The 17,520-nt window shown below is 41.4% G+C and overlaps 1 protein-coding gene across 2 annotated transcripts in view; it reads right to left on the bottom strand.

Annotated features, from left to right (window-relative positions):
* The window catches only part of STARD13 (StAR related lipid transfer domain containing 13), a 307,752-nt gene that overhangs the window by 205,156 nt on the left and 85,076 nt on the right, over positions 1-17,520 (bottom strand). The window lies entirely within an intron of this gene.

Raw genomic sequence — 17,520 nt, 5'->3', positions numbered from 1 at the left:
GTAGAATTAGTGAGAAAGCACATTATTCTGAGTCAATTTCTGTGGGGAAAACGAAACAAAACCAGAAGATAGCAAACAAATCCCTAAATCCCAACTCTTCTCTTCTTTTCTTGCTCTTTCCTTTTCTCTATTCATTATGCATGAACTGCAAAACTCCAAAAAGTTTAAATAATTCAGAAATCAGAACCTGTCTTGCCCACCCACAAGTGCAACTTGGTCTTGTTTGGGATTCTCCCAGAAGGAAGGTCCATGGGGGATCTTCTCCTCACACAGCTCCCCTCAAAGACCACTAGGAGTTCCAATGAAGGCAAATCTGCCAGGTATGTGGCACCGTGTGACGGGGCCATTTCATGATTCCCGGCAATTGGCTGCCCTTACTTATACCTAGAGGTGTCTATGGCCCCTCCCCAGTTATTTTCACCATATTGTTACTGCCGAGACTTCCAAAATTCCTACACAGATTCCAGGTCTAGCAGCTGTCACTCTAAAACTCAACCTTTTTTGCACTGGAGTTGTGTAAATTGCTTTTCCCAGCCCACCTTCCACATGTGCATCTTGCAGTGCATATGGGAGCTGAACGTCCTGATGATGACATGGTAAATCTAATTGCATAGTTATAGCCACCTTAAGGGGAATGCCAAACTTTCATATGCCTAAGGGGAGTGGTTTAACAAATTTATATGCAGATGGAAGCATATTAAGAGCAAACAGCTAGCCATTGACAGAATAAATATTCCCATAATAAGTGTATAACGAGGAGCAAAGGTATAGCATGCAAAGCAGATGGCTGATCTGTGCAACTAAATGTTCAGGTCCCAGCAGCCTCATTTGGGCTTGCACTTTCCCTTTTTTAGACTCTGGAGAATGAAAAACAACAATACCAACAAAAAGAAGAAAAAAAAAAGAAAGAATGGGCAATTGCAGCAGATTAACTGCTGATCCAACTGGATGAGAACTGCCAGACGATACGCACTGGAAATCAGGATGTGCCAGGATCTGCTGTGTTGAAATGCCAACCACAAATGTGTACCTTTCAGTCAAACCAGGGGAACTGTGACCCTTTAGAGCCTCAGTGGTGAGCTCCAGCTGAGTGAGGTATCTTTGTACTTGCCAGAGTCCTTGCTTTGCAAATGCAGCCTTCGCAGACAGAGCAGGGTATAAACTGGGAGGCTACTGGATGTCAACCATGTTATTGGGATGCTGAGTCACTAAAAAGTGATTTACTGGGACATCTGTCAACAGTACCCTGAATGCCTCAGGCAACAGGGTTCAGGACTTGCCTTACTGTAGTAAGTTTGAAGGAGTAAATGGTATTACAAAGAAATGTTATTTTGTATATTCTGAGCTAGGTAGGAAGAAGCAAAGCAAGTGTTGATGGGACTATTCAATAGAGCTTTGCACAGCAGGGAAGACAATCTTGTGACGGATGGTGGAGAACTGAAGATCAAAAGATCCAGTTGATCCTTTCGGTACTGTGAGAGACCTGGGCAATCATTTGCATTCTGCCCTTCTGCCTTCCAGCTGCAAAATGAAGACAGCGAAGAACATGAAGCATCCTCCTTGGGTCTGAAAACCTAAATATTGCAATTCACCTCTTCGCATGAGGTCATTTTTCTCCTGACACAGAATGCGGGGGCTGCAAAAATTCCAGAAGCAGATGAAATGTATTATTACAGCAGTGCCCATCAGGAAATGCTGGATGTGAACTCAGTCATGTTTACAGAATGCTTTCAGGTCCCCACATTAAAATGCTAATCATTATTAGAGTTTATAGTTGAAAAGGCCTGATGAATACTTTTGTACAATGAAAAGAATATAATCTTTCACTGATAAACCTACATTCAAGAAGCAAGGCACGGTATGCATTTCAGTGTTTTGTCCTCTAATTTCTTTCACAGTGATTTTTCAAAGCTATAGAAAATTTACAGCCTGTTTTGCTGTAAAATCTGTTTTCAGCAAACACTCTCTTCAAATTACTGAATATTTTAGATGTGCCATATGGTACATAATTTTTGTTCCCAAATAATGACCCTGACATCTTCATGTCTGATACCAGCAATTCTTTCCAGAGCTAGGGGGACCTTTTAAACATAACGTTTAATATCTTAGAGTACCACACATTTTAGGAGAAAAAACCCTGCCAATCTGATAAATGCCAACTCATAGTTGCTGTCAACCAGCTAACTTCACTGCCCAGTTGTTAGCATTGCTAAGTGAAACACATGCCAGCCAAGACGAAGGAGGTCACAGGTAAGATATGGGCTAGCCAGGACTGCGGGGAGCAGGAAAACATTCTAATTTCCCAAGAGGCACAAGTTATTCCTGCTGATGAGATTTCAATCAGTTCACAGCAGCTGGAACTCCCCATCACAGAGGCATGCACAGCTGGACAGTTCGGCACCAAAATCAGCCTCTCTCAGTATAAAAGAACAGGCCAACCAGTAAAGCATGGCAAGCATATTCAAGCTAAATGTCCTAAGGAGGACATTCAAAGAGGTGTATATAAAAACTAGTGGTCAGCAGAAAATGTAGCACTTCTGACAGACTTTAATAAAAAAAAAAAAAACATCCTGTGGAGAAAAATGTCAATAAATTGACTCGGAGCTACCTACCATCCAGAACTCCCAAAGAGATCATGACAAAAGGAGGCTCCTCAACTAAGCAAATCCAAAAAATTGTGCCAGCTTATGTCAACCCAGAACCAGACAGTCCTGACCCTGGGTTGCATCCCTGCTGTGAAACAAGGACTCAAAGGCAAGTACTTGGTGAAGCTCCAGAAATGCCTTCAGAAAACAGCACTCAAAGAAAGCAGCCAAGAAGACCTTGAGGCTTTGGTATGGGTACAGCTTGGGGAGTAAAATCCATTATAACCTTTTATTGCCAAAACTTCTTTTTCTTTATATCACCACAAAGGCTGGGACTGGGGTGGCCGAGACACCCTTAATCACTCAAACCAGGTCGTCTGTCAAAAAGGGTTCATTAAAAAAGTGGGGCACATTCATACAGCATTAGACTTCAAGTTCAAACTAGTTGTCTAAGCTCTCAGTGAACTCACTCTGTGAACAGACTGAATGACTGGTTCAAAAGCCAGTGCAACGCATCAGAAAACAGTCTGTAAGAAATAAGGATTTGCATCTCAAAATGCTCTGGCTGTGCAGACCAGAATCACCACTAGTCTAGAAAGACAGTTCTGTCTGACATCAAAGCCTGGTTGTGTAAGGATGGCATCGCCTGAACAAGGAGCAAAGGACAATTCACAGCACCGCGGCTGTGGGCAGACATCTCATTAGGCAGATTATCTGAGCTGAAATTTCAAGAACCTCTGGTAAACTACTTTTTTACACTAATTGAGGTCGACTCCATAAAAAAACCTCAGCGATGAAATATAACAAGAGAAAGTGTAGAGTCTTACATCTGGGCAGGAACAACCCCAGGTTCCAGTATAGGTTGGGCAATGACCTATTAGAGAGCAGTGTAGGGGAAATGGACCTGGGGGTCCTGGTGGGCAGCAGGATGACCATGAGCCAGCACTGGGCCCTTGTGGCCAAGAAGGCCAATGGCATCCTGGGGTGTGTTAGAAGGGGGGTGGTTAGTAGGTCGAGAGAGGTTCTCCTCCCCCTCTACTCTGCCCTGGTGAGACCTCATCTGGAATATTGTGTCCAGTTCTGGGCCCCTCAGTTCCAGAAGGACAGGGAACTGCTGGAGAGAGTCCAGCGCAGGGCCACAAAGATGATGAAGGGACTGGAGCATCTCCCTTATGAGGAAATGCTGAGGGAGCTGGGTGTCTTTAGCTTGGAGAAGAGGAGACTGAGGGGTGACCTCATTAATGTTTATAAATATGTAAAGGGTGAGTGTCACGAGGATGGAGCCAGGCTCTTCTCAGTGACAACCAACAGTAAGACAAGGGGTAATGGGTTCAAGCTGGAACACAAGAGGTTCCATTTAAATTTGAGAAGAAACTTCTTCAGAGTGAGGGTGACAGACACTGGAACAGGCTGCCCAGGGAGGTTGTGGAGTCTCCTTCTCTGGAGACATTCAAAACCCGCCTGGATGCCTTCCTGTGTAACCTCATCTGGGTGTCCCTGCTCTGGCAGGGGGATTGGACTGGATGATCTTTTGATGTCCCTTCCAATCCCTAACATTCTGTGATTCTGTGATTCTGTGAAAAGAGGTCAAGGCTTCAGCTTCCACACCGCACCCTGAGCCGGTGCGTCAGCGACGCCGAGGCCTGTGGTCAGCGCTCCCCTCACGGCCTGCCGAGTCAGCGGCGCTGCTGCCTGCAGCTCCCGCCCGGCCCTGTCCCGCCGAGCGCGGCTGCTCCTCCCCCGGCCACGGGTACCCGAGGTCGCTCCCCGATACCTTGTGCCCACCGCGCTGCCTGCTGTGATCACACTCCCAGCCCGGGAAATGGAGAGAGAACAGAATTCCCGTTGCGTTTCCACCGGTACAAAACTAGCGGCAAATCAGAATTGGGATGCGGGTCTCCTGGGAATCGCTGTCTGGCAGCAACTGTGATTTTGCGAATTTTGTATTTATCTGCACTGCGATGCTTCGTATAGGAGGCACGACCATGGATTAAGTTGGGTCAATTAACACAAACTACAACACATTTCTTAGGGCATTCTAGGACTAAGGCCAATGCAAGCTATAGGAATTAATACCATTAATAGGAAACATCTAACTTTTGCAACCATGATCACGGAGAAAACAAAAGTGAACACTAAGGAAGAGAGATGTTCTCTAACTTTTTGAGTGCCTGGTTATCTTCTTTATTATTCTTTTGTTCTTGCAGTTCATAATTTTCATGGACCCTTTGCCTTTGTGCTGAGAAACAAGTGGCCTCCTTTCAACAGAAAACGTTAATGATTATTCAGTTCTTGGACTTCCATACACTCAGAGTACTTCATGTCTTCAATACGGACCGTCGAATTTGCATGTCTACCTCCATCTGAAGTCCCTTTTGGTTATTTCCAGATGGGTCATCACTATCACTGTACAATCCTCCTCTGAGTTCCAATATTTTTCTCTTTTCTCACTACGGGTGATGGCTGGCTTATGGAGGATAGCACACCGCTATTCACTTCAGTGCCCGTGCAACTCGCCAGTCAATGTGCATTACAAAGAGCTCAGACTCTGCTACAGCCTCAATTGCTAAAACTCTTTTCTTCTTTTTTTTTTTTTTCCTTGTAAGATGAAGGTGTAAGACATGTAACTATCTCTGGACACGCTCAAATTAACATTTAGTGTGCAGGTCAAGACATTAGATGGAACAAGGAGTCTGGATACCAGGACCCACAAAGAAAAACTAGATGAACTAGATTGACCTGAAGAAGGAGGGCAGAAGGGAAAGCATAGGAATGTAGCTTGTTCTGCATATTGATGATGAACACAAGAAGACATTTTACAGCAAGAAAGCATAGTAAAACTTTTTAATGGTGAGGTATTGAAACATATCACCTGAACAGGCTCTGCAGCCTGTCAATGGGGGTCTCAAAAATAAGCTAGATAAACTTTTGTCACAGTGACAGAGGTGTAGGTCATTCTGATTTGGTACTGGGCAAGAAGTCCTCCTGAGGTGTCTGAGACCACAGGTGCTGCAGTTCCTCTCTGAGGCTGTGCTAACTCTGTTTCAGTCCAAATTCACAGTCCTAGATGCAAAGTCCAATTTGTTAGATCAGGTTTTAAGGCACGCAAGTACCTCTGGAAATCCTCAATTCGATTTCCAGCGTGCTGGCTAACCCACAACACTCTCAAGTTCTGCTGTAATGGCTCATCTGAAAATTTGCATCAGGATGTTTTGCAATACAGAAGCTTCAGGTACTTTTATTTTCTGAGCACTTTAGTTTTGTTTCAAGTGACCAGTCATTGCAACATTTAAGCCATGTAACACCAATTTAAAGAAGGTCATAATTACGACCTTGGCTGCTTCACATAATGTGCAACCTTTCTCTATTGTGCATTATCAGCAGGCCCCATCTAATGACTAGCAGTTCATCTCAAAATCAGTACTTTCTCACTCTGTGTTCAGTTCTGGGAATTTGCCAAAATGCCATCTGAATGGTAGCTACATAGAAACCTGCAAATAATTTTCCTGAAGTTGTACTTCCCTCCATGCACCAAAAATGATAGGACAGAACTTGTTTTCTGAAGCTTTTGTCTGTTTTTCCACGTGTACATCAGGAGGTTATAACAGAAAGGCTTCCATGTCCTGCCCAGCACAGGAAAAAAAAAATGGCTTCTGTAAAAATGAATGGGAAAATGGAAACACTGGAGAATACAAACCTACCTTCTAACCCTTCCTATGTATTTTGTTGGAAAGACCTTTTGGTCCAGACCTCCATGAGAGCAAGGATGCTCTCATGCTGCAGAGGAGCTGAGCTCTCAAACTAGATCTAAGGCACAGGGGGGAGAAGCCCTGGCCCTCATCTGGTTCTGGATTTGCTTCACGACTCTGGGCTGACAGGAGACTCCGGCACACACCACTGCCCCAACTCCCCGATTCCCATGGGACACACACATGAGCTCTGCTCTGGATGAGGGAGTAAGTCCTGTGTAGCGCTGATCCCTCTCTAAAAGAGCTGAAGCACTGTAAAGGCTTCTGGAGAAGCTGTTTAAACACAGTTCAGTGAAGGAACAGTGCCCAGGGGACCAGCTGCTGGAACCACGGAGCGACCTACCTGTGTACAGAGAGATATTGTTAAAAAGCCTGAAGTCCATCAAAAACATAGACATATAAAGTGTGTATATATATAAAATGTATACATATACATATATACATGTATATATAAAAATATGCATATATCTATTATTTTTTCCTTTTTTTTTGAGAAAAAGGAGTTACAGAAACTTGTAAGAAATGTCCTGGGAAATGATTTGGTACATGTGAGAGAAAAAAAAAAATATAAAGCTGTCTGAAAAAGCTGCTCAAGTCAGGCAGAATCCTGAGGCTCCCTACATCTACCAACTTTAGTGCACATCACTTACACAAAGCGCTGCATAATCCGATTTCAGTACTGTGAGACACCATATATCCCAGGACAAGGGGGTGGCAGCTGGGCAAAGATGCCTCCTCCCAGCAGAAGCACAAGGAAAGTTGTACCTTGAGAGGGATTATCTCTGTTAGAGAGACGACATGCACAATTTGCTGTATTCATTTGCATAAAAAACGCTCTCCCTATGCATTGTGCCCGTTGCTGTCTCTGTTGTGCTATAGATGGAAGTCCCTTCTTCCCCAGCGTGGGAAACGGGAGAGAGCAGCCTACGAGCTCTCCAGAGTACAAAGAGCCTGGAGGTTTGTATTATCAGAGACCTTTGCACCACTGCTTAAGTGGGACTAGGGCTCTGACTACAGCACCACACAAGCACTTCTGCAGTCCAGGCAGGACACATTTTTAACTACACATCCCTAGTCAAGTTTGAATCTGCCCACTTTGCTCTTGCCATGAACAACTATTGTACAAGTCAAAGGCTCCAGCTCAATCGTGTGCGCCATCCGATCAACATGCAAAGTAGCCAAGAGAACCCTGCCTGAATAAGAATGACACAAATCCCAGAACAGAGGCCAAGACAGTGAAAATGAGTAATAGCTACACTGGAAGAGAAATGACTTTGATAAAACTATAGATATAGGACATATTCGCTCTTTTTTTTTTTTTCCACAGGTCCAGACAAAGAGTAAGCAAAAAACTGACAGACAGGTAGACAGATAAGGTATGATTGTACATACCTCCCTGAAGAAAACTGTGCTCAACAAATCCCAGAAACAAAAATAAAACAGCCAGCCTGGTAAGGTCCAATCCAGCATGTGTCTGCCAAGCTCACTCACAGGAGCCAGTGTACTCTATCACCTGTTCTGTTCTGGGGCTGCTACAAAACATAGTCGAAAATCACCCAACTTTGATTGTGTTGCATCTAAAAGCACAAGCCCAGCTGCTGGTATAAAACATGTAAACAGAAGAAAAGAGAGATAAATTGTTTCCCTTTTGCACTTAACTCAGTATAAAGTTAACTGTGGGGAACTAAGGATAGCTCTCTTTATATAATATCTGCATATGCATGGTATAATTTACTGGTATTGTTCCTGGTTGCCTCCTATTACACATTTATTGAGATTCTTATTTTGACAGCTTGCATCCTACATCTACTGACAGAGAGTCAGGACATTTCAGTCTGTCCCTGAAAAGCAACGCATTTCTGAGGCTGTGTAATAATACTGAAATGTAAGTCAGCAATTTCAGTGTCTATAGAATCACAGAATCATTTCAGTTGGAAGAGACCCTCAGGATCATCAAGTCCAACCATAACCTAACTCTAGCTCTAAACCATGGCCCTAAGAACCTCATCTAAGCAGCTTTTAAACACCTCCAGGGATGGTGACTCCACCACTTCCCTGGGCAGCTATGATTAATAAGATTGCATTATTATGTAATGTGATTGTATTCCTGCAAACAGTCAGTGTTATCAGAAATAACACAAAAAAACCAACAGTGAAGAGTACTGGTTCCTTGCATTACAGTTTTTGTAAAAGATTTCAGCTAGAATATCTGAAAATTAACATAACAAACGTAATCCTAGAATACTGAATATTTCAATTTACATATGACAAATATGTCTATAAAAGTCAGATAGCATACGTAGGCTTAATTTGGGATGTATATATTAACAAATCCATGCCTATCCATGGCTCTCATTTTGTCACTAAGGCTGCACTTAGATTGTAAATATCACCAAGTGAGCTTGGGACAGTTATTAGGAGACAGAGACTGGGCTGGCTCAGAAAAGTGCTCACTCAATATATTTCTCTGGCAGTCTTTGCTCATGGGGTTTCAGCAGAATCATCACCAAGCCCAGCTGCTCTGCTCTTGCTGTTCCTGGCAGAACTGCTGGCTGCCCTTGCAGAAGTGGGTCACCTCTATTTCCCAACTGCTCCTGCAGTCGCTCCCTCTTTCAAAGCTTCTCTTACAGCATAAAATCATGGAGTGGTTTGGGTTGGAAGGGACCTTAGAGACCATCTAATTCCAACCCCCTGCCATGGGCAGGGACACCTTCCACTAGACCAGGTTGCTTAAAGCCCCATCCAACCTGGCCTTGAACACTGCCAAGGATGGGGCATCCACAGCTTCTCTGGGCAGCCTGCTCCAGTGCCTCACCATAAACAGATGTTGTCAATTTGAATTACGTAAGTAGCCATGAAATGCTGAACAATAAAAATAACCAGTTCTAGTCTCCTCCCAATATAGATTTGGACTTCATACACCTTTCGAACTACATCAAATGAACTTTACTCCATACTGAGTTGGAGACTTCCATTTTACTTTTTGTTGTATGCAAAAAAACCCCTGTCGTAGTTTGATTGCGGGGTGACAATAAAACCGTGGCAGATGTATTGTTAACCTCCTCTCCCCGCCCTTTCCCCTTCAGCCCCTCCCTCTCTCCCCTTCCCACTAAGGACAGCCGATTGGGAGGGGAAGAAGGACAGAGAGAAGAGAGTTGGAAAAAATTAAAAATGTTTTACTAATGCTACTAATAAAAATAGAGAAAATAATACAAAATATACAAAACCAATCTCGAAAGTCCCGGCCACTGCTCTGGCAGATGTGGGGCCGGCACCTGAAGTCCTGGACTGGACTCTGCAGCCAACCGGAGCTGGATTCAGTCTGTCACTAGACCTCAGTTCACAGGGACAACTCGCAAGGTCCTCTCCCAATGTCGGCCATAAGGAAAAGGGACGAGATCCTCGTGATCCCCCACTTTCATATGAAGTATGACGGGAATGGGATGGAATACTTTAGTTGGTCAGTTTTTCAGTTCACCTCCTGCTTGCACATCTCGCGAGATGCATCATTATCAATGACTTCGCATTCCATTGCTATGTCTACCAAAACATGTATCTAGCTTTCAGGAAAACTGCAGTTAGTAAGAAGACTTTAGCTGACAGGGAAATTCATTAAAAGAGAAACTTGTTTTTAACAAAACCAGGACACCCCCGTGTAAATTATCTTGTCCACATCCACCCAAGAATAATTAATTATTGTTAAATTACTTCTCAAAGCTGTTTGATGAATAAGGATAAAGAAGCTCTTTCTTACATAGAAAACTCAATGAGCTTTTTTAAAAAAAAACAGGTCCCTTGCCTCCAAATAATCCTTATGAAAACTAAACTAAAAAAATGAATCTGATGCAAATACTGTGTAAAAAGGATACTATTAAAATTATTTAAAATGAAATAAGAATTTTGATAGATCGAGTGATTTAACTGCAACATTTGAAAGTAATATTAATTGCTGTATAGCCTCATTAGGATTCTCACCTTCAGCTGCATTTGACATTCTTGTCAGAAAAAAACAAAACTGAGTTAATAATTAAGAAAAAAAAAAGTATATTAAATATTTTATTTAACAAATGTCGTGAAATTTGCCAAACAAACTATTCAAGAAATACTTTTCAGTCAGTTCTGAAACACACCAGAACTTGCTCCTAAATGAATCAGACTGATCTAAAAGATTTCATTTCCTTGGTACTGACACTAACATCTCAAGAGCCTCACCAATCAAGAAGACAGGGGCTTTTCAGTCCATTTGTAGTTCGGGATTACCACTGCCAAGAAATAGAACAACCCCTTTGCAATCCAACCACCTGCATGCAGAGTAGTTATCATGCGAGATGTTGGAGTCTCCTCACTAAAATACTTTGAGCAAAATTTAAAAGGTACGTGGTACATCAGAATAAATGAGATGATCTATAAGCGTGCATTTGGAAAAACTTTTTGGGCTGTGTATGTTTGGGATGACTCCTGTTTCTCTGGTCTGTTCTTCTATTAGGGAAGACAGGGCTGCTCAAACACAGAAAAGAAAGTAAACTCCAAATAAAACAACCCCTTTTTAATTCTAATCTGATAAATACAAAAGCAAAATTCTAAGGAGAAGCTGCAATAAAATTAACAGGTAACAAGTATTTCATAAGACCGCATTTCTTACTATTATACATAAATACTGCAATGCCACGTTCCAGTTTAAAATTTCTATGCATTGTTAAAATGGACTCACATCTCAAGATGCCACTTCCAAAATGAAAAGGTACTGGCTTACCAACTGGCCCTGTAACCTCTCTACGGTAATTTTAGACACAGAAATCAGTAACAATGTGTAATGCAACAGTTTGTTATTAGCCAGTTCTGATAAACACAATAATTGTATACTCTTCACCTACCTTTCCTAACTCAGGGCCTCCTTCTGCCACCATCAGAATGGAACCCCTGAGACAGTCAGTCTTTGGCATCAGTTGTGCAAATACTACTCAGGCACTTGATCTGCTCAGTCAGACAGATTTAATGTTTGCTGGTTTGGTGTATTTACACCTTCTTGATTCACAAAGCCTGATCCTATTTCCATTGAGGTTCCACTGATCTACTGAAATGGGTAGACTGGGAATTTACATTTAGAATTTAGGACCGTTTAGAAAATGTATTAGATGAGGTTTTAATCTGCTACTTTTCCTTTCAGAAGTTTCTGAAAGTTTTTCCATTCATGTACAAAATATTTACATTGAGCAAAGCTAAAATTTATACTGAGCTTCCCCTTCCCCAGTTCTCTGAGACTTGCTGTGGCATCATGATTTCAGCATAATGTGTAAGCACGGTATTGCCTGGTTCACAGGCAGCTTAGTGTGAAGGAGCTGACTTAATGGGAGGAGGGAATCAAGACAAAAGGGACAAGAGAAGGGGCTACGCTGGGCTCTTACACTTGCAACCACTCCTTGCTGGGAGCGACTTTGGCCAGAGTGCTGTCAGGTGCACTGGAAACAAAGTGGATGAGAAAGTCTGGAGTATTACTTATATATATTCAGAATATATAGCTCTTGCTGTTAAAAGTGGGAAAGGAGGAAACCATTTACCCTTCACTCTCTGCTAGCCTGTTTTTTGCTAGAGCTAGTACAGGCTTTTCCTAGGACAATGAATTCCTCTGCTACCAAGAAACTAGTTAAACAGGGAAGATTCTGTCTTTCAGGAGCACTCGATGGTCTCAGAAATGCCTGCAAGCCTAGAGTGCTCCTGGGCAAGAAGGGCAATCTCCTCACCGTGTGGGCAGAGCAGGGAGGAATGGAAAGGCCATCCCGTGCAGAGGTGAGAAGTTCCACTGTTTAAAGAGCACAGCTGGAAACAGCGAGTCACTTTACTGGACTATTTCGCCATGCCTCGGTCCCACTAGGATACTGGTCCTATTAAGTACTGAAAGCAAGAAGAAAAATTCTGCAAAGATGATGTTTCAGGCTACCTGCATCCATACTGGAGAGCTAATTTGCTGACATAATTAATATCAACATTAAGGATAGGCAGGAAAGCAATTCACGTGACTAAAGGACACAGTTTGAAAATTGGTTTTGCAAGAATGGGAACAATTCGAGTTAGTATACTTTCTGAGGAAGGACGGTCTGGTAGCACAGATTGTGTATAGATGCTGCTCTCAGCCGTGCTGCAAACAACCAGTAGGACTTTGAGAAAGCCCAAGAGGACCTGATTTCTACAAAGATTTCTGCATCTCTTATCTGCATGAGCTATGCTACTTTTACAAGCACATTTAGTTGAAGTACTGACAGAAATCTTCATCTCCAACAAAGCGTAATAACTGTCTTCAAGCAAACTATCTCTTTGAGAAAATAAAACATCAAACATCACTCAGGTCCGGGCTTCTTACTTCATCTTCTTGCACTCTGTGGGTTGTACAAAGTGGCCCAACAACGGAATGGGCAGAGAGCTCTCAGAGGTAAGAAATCTTTGTCCAGAGGTTGCACAAGTCTTCTCAGGGCTTTACTACCAACAGCTTCAATGGAGTGCAAGGTCAGAGCAAAGCATGATCTGCTTAAACTCCACCTAACACACCCTATTAGATAACAGACGTGACTGCTGCTGTAAATTGTACTGTGAACCAACAAATTTATGACCACATCTACAAGTGATAGTGTGTGAAACTTATTTTAGAGCCGGGTTATATACACTTATCTTCTAATCTTTGATGTAAAATGAAGACTCTGATTACATATTTCATGGAGAAGTAAAGCATCAGCCTAATGTTTGTAAATACTTAAGGATCTTTAAATTCCAAAAGAGTGCTGAGTAGAAATACAAACTGTTATGAGTTGTGACATTATAACTTCACTTTTGCGCTGGATGTTGGCAGCTATTTGACAAAAGGCTTGTTACACACACTCACTAATGGAATAATCTCTGATCCCCACTCACCCAGGGGCAGCAATATTGAACAAGTAGTGCATGAGAAACACGATTATTCTGATTTTCCTTTGGCTGTTTTTACTTTTGAATTTCTCTGGCCTCAAACGATGTCAGAGGGTCAGGCAGGCATCACACTGCCTACAGAGAGATAATGACTACTATAGTCAGAGATTATGGTATTATTAGTTTTACATTTCTAAACAATGTCAGAAGATATCAGACATCTCTGGAATCTCTGACTTAAACTCTGAGACACAGTTTATAGCATCGAGTAGCATTTCTCAGGAAAAAAAAAAAAAAAGGAATAATATCTTCTTAAAAGAATCGAACACTTCCCAGTCATGTGGGTTACAAGGCAGTCTGAGTTACAAGGCTTCCCATTTTCTGAATCAAGTGGTTCCATAAACAGTTTAAGCTATCAGAAGCTGGCACTGATGCTGAAAAGCAATTCAGCCCGTCTCATCTCCAGCCACTCTGACCCTCTCTTGCACCAGCCTACATATTCTTGTGGCTGAGCACTGAACAAGACTGAGAATCCATGTTAAAACAAGCCCGAAACCTATAAAATGGTTAATTTTAGCCCTCTTGGTTTAAGGTACCCAAGCTATTTGTGGACCTAAAGCACGAGAAATCAAAACCGTGGTCATCAACTGTACTGAAAAAGAAAACATGGAAGTAGACTTACCATAGATAAAGGAAAAAACCCACCTTGTTACCAATACATGAAGTTTCGTTCCCTTAACTGATTCACAGAGCGCACACTGACGATGATTTTGTGTCATTTGCAAGAGCCAGAGGGTTTTCACACCATCTGGAGCTAGGCTCCTAAGTTAGACCATCTGGGTTTCAAGTTTCCTCTGCTCAGTGCACGGACAGGCAGGCACTGCCCATCAAATGCAAGATGGTAACTTGTACACCATCGGATGGATGTAGCTCCCCAGCTTTAAGCATCGATGCCTCCGTCAGTCTCTCCAGCCTCTTCAAATACTCAACCAACCAACATCAGCACTTTGGGAGCACAAAGCACTTCAACCAAGTGACCTACATTCAGACAACAACTTCATGGTGAGACGAATCTTGCTGTAGAAGTGATGTTTTTCTCTGCATTAATGGAATCTCTATGATGTAGACATGGACTTACAAATGCTAGGCATTTGTCAGGTGAAACTTTGCTGTTTGTCTCTCAGGCACTTGACCTCCCCAGCACCTTTGGCACAGATCTCCTTTAGTACCTCACAAATAATATTTCCCACAGTGAATGAACTTTTTGAGGGGACGGAAGAAGGGGAGGCATGACATTACACACAGTTGCCCTAAAACTATGATTTTCACTATTATTCTATCAAAATGTTGTAACAAGTGTGAGTCATCTTGTAAAGGCATATAAACAGAATACCTACTGTGACACAAGTTTGCCAGAGAAACCTTCCTTGCACCTTTTAAGCTGTCAGCCTAACTGGTATCCATGAAAGTGCACAGCTAACATCACTGCCTCGTACTGAGAACCGAACAACTGTGTCCTGCATATTTCTCTGCATATCATTCCTGAATTACACCATCCCTGCTATTTCTCACATTGGTCTCCTCCACTACATTTGCTAATCACAATAAGTTATGGAGTATTTGGTTTTCTACATGTCTGGGTGTATGAGCACCTGGGGAGCAGAGAGAGATAAGCTCTTTTCATAAAAAAAGTGGAAGAGAAGAAAAAACTAGCTCATCAAAATACAATGGATCTGATTTACTGCTGTGTTACTCCCAAGTTATGTATTATACCACTTGGATCACGGGAGTTAAACGGATGCAACCTGGGTGTGACACAGAAGTAATTAGGCCTTTTGTCATTTGGATCCATACCCTTAACTGTAATAAAAGTAACTTTGGCATGCCCTTTTTAAAAAGTATGGGAAAGTCTGTATCTTAAGGAATAACCAGTAAAAATCTGGCTATTAGAGAGACACGACCATGCAGACTGCAGCCTGGAGCTAGACATGGCATTATTTCTATTTGCCTGAAATACAGCACATACACCAAAAGCAACACTTTGAAGGAAGTAAAATGATCTACTTCTCCTGAATGAAATTTGCAAACACTCGGTTTCAACATATGTCTCTAATTTAAAGCCCACTAATTTCTAAAGAAATTCTGTGCCTCCAGTAAGTTTCTAGCCTAGATGGTACCCTAAGCAACAGCAACACTTTCTGCATTACAGTGCTGTTACTACAGAGTACGTATGTTTGATACAATACATGGACAGTGCTGATGAAGATTTGTGGAACTGCTGTTTATTGTACTAGTATTTCCTGAATTTCAACAAAAAGAGAAATGTAGACTTCAGAAAATAATTTTTTTTTGAAAGTTACTTTCTCTGTCTTGTCTCCTACGCACTTCTAGCCAAACAGTAGCATTACTGCAACATCACTTCAAAAATATTTACATAGTACTAGTGGGAAGGCAGATCCTTGTACATGCCTGAACACTTGGCTGAGGTAAAAAAAACCAAATAAAGTTAGCAAATATCTTACTTTTTACTGAATTTTACTATCTATTCCAAGTAGAACACACAACAAATCAAAACAAATGTTTGTGCTTTAGCAGAAATGAGAAACAGCAAATCTATTTTTCTAAGGATGGAAATAGCTGGTGGGAATAAAACATTTTTTTTCAATTAGCAAGCAAGTGCATCCCACTTTTAAATTTCCATTTCAATGAACAGGAGCAGGCTCATTTAATGAAATAAAGAATGTCTAGGTGGCATGCCTATCATTCTTTGGTACATGAACACTATGACAGTTTTAAAGATACCTTTAATAGAATAGACTTTGCTTTAATTGAAATTGTGTAGATAACCTGAAATAAGAACCTCATCAGGAGAAAGAGAACTGTTAAGCTACTGATGTAATGTGTAATTATTGCTAAAATCTATTTGCTTTGCGGTTGCAGAAACGGAGGGTGCCATAGGCAATGCCAATACTTGAAAATGCTTCTGAAGCTAATTGCGGAAGAGATACTAGTAGAACCACTACATTTGGCAGAAAACTTTTGGAAAGTATGCTTAAGAACAGACTAAACATATGGATAGTAACACAGGCTAACCGGGAAGCATGAGCGTGGCTTTTGGAGGCCACGTTTCACTAATCTAGACATGGTTCTTTGATCATGTAGATATGAGTGATTTGGCTGATATTATACAATTCACTTCCATTTCAAAAAGCTTCTGATGAAGTTATCTGTCAGCCTCAAAATATGCTGTCAAGGAGGAAAAACAAAAAAGATGTCAAGAAATAAAAATGTCTTTTCATTGCTAACTAAAAGAAAAAAAAATGGTCAGGAATTATTGGTTGCTTTCTTTTACAGCAAAGGGATATTATCTGACAGTCTCACAGATGTAGGTTCAATACACTCAAAAATGATCTGGAAAATGGAGGAATAAAAAGGGCCAGAGTTTTCTGATGATATTAAATTACAGAAGTAAATAAAAACAGAAACTGTCTGCTGATTGCTGCAAAAGGACCTTGTGGTGCTGAATAAGCATAAGATAAACAGGCAGATAAAATTCAATACAAATAAATACAGTCAGATACACTGCAAAAAAAAACCCCAAACTTCATTCTCAGGTATTCACTACTTCTTACAAGATTCCTAAGATTCAGTTTTTCACAGTACAAGAATTACAGCCAAATTAATAATCTGGTAGCAAATTTACAAGAAGAAATTGGTGGTTTTTTCCACATACTTCACAGTTAAACTTTGGAACTCTTTGCTACAAGATCCTTTGAATATCAAAAGAACAAACAAATAAAAAACATATACAAAAGACACAACTAGTGGCAAAAGATACCATTGGGGGCTATTAATTACAAAACTGCAATATGACGTGTGGCTTCAACCTGTCTGCATGTTAAATACCTCAAAGGAAGCTGTAATGGCATATTATCTGCTTACCCAGTTCTTACAATGCTTCCTGAATATCCAGCATTGGCCACTGCCAATGAAAAGATACTAGACTATAAGCACTTTTTGATTCAACCAGTGCAACCATTTTTATGTTGTGTGATTAACATGGACACTGCTGGCATGCAAGTAATTTACAACTGAGAGGCAAAACCATCTGCATTTTGGAAACACGACACGGATCCTAAAATATCTTACTTTTGCATGCATAAATATAACAACATTTGGCTATTGAGGAAGTGAATCAAAGCCTTTTGAGAAAACCCTCTGATAGATTTTAACAGACTTCAATGGCAGACTGTAGCATCACCTTGGAAAACAAAACCAAAAACAACCAA

The sequence above is a fragment of the Caloenas nicobarica genome, chromosome 1, assembly GCF_036013445.1.
Source record: "Caloenas nicobarica isolate bCalNic1 chromosome 1, bCalNic1.hap1, whole genome shotgun sequence".
Classification (NCBI taxonomy): domain Eukaryota; kingdom Metazoa; phylum Chordata; class Aves; order Columbiformes; family Columbidae; genus Caloenas; species Caloenas nicobarica.
Note: the sequence above shows the minus strand (reverse complement) of the source record. Positions and strands in the feature narration are given on the sequence as shown.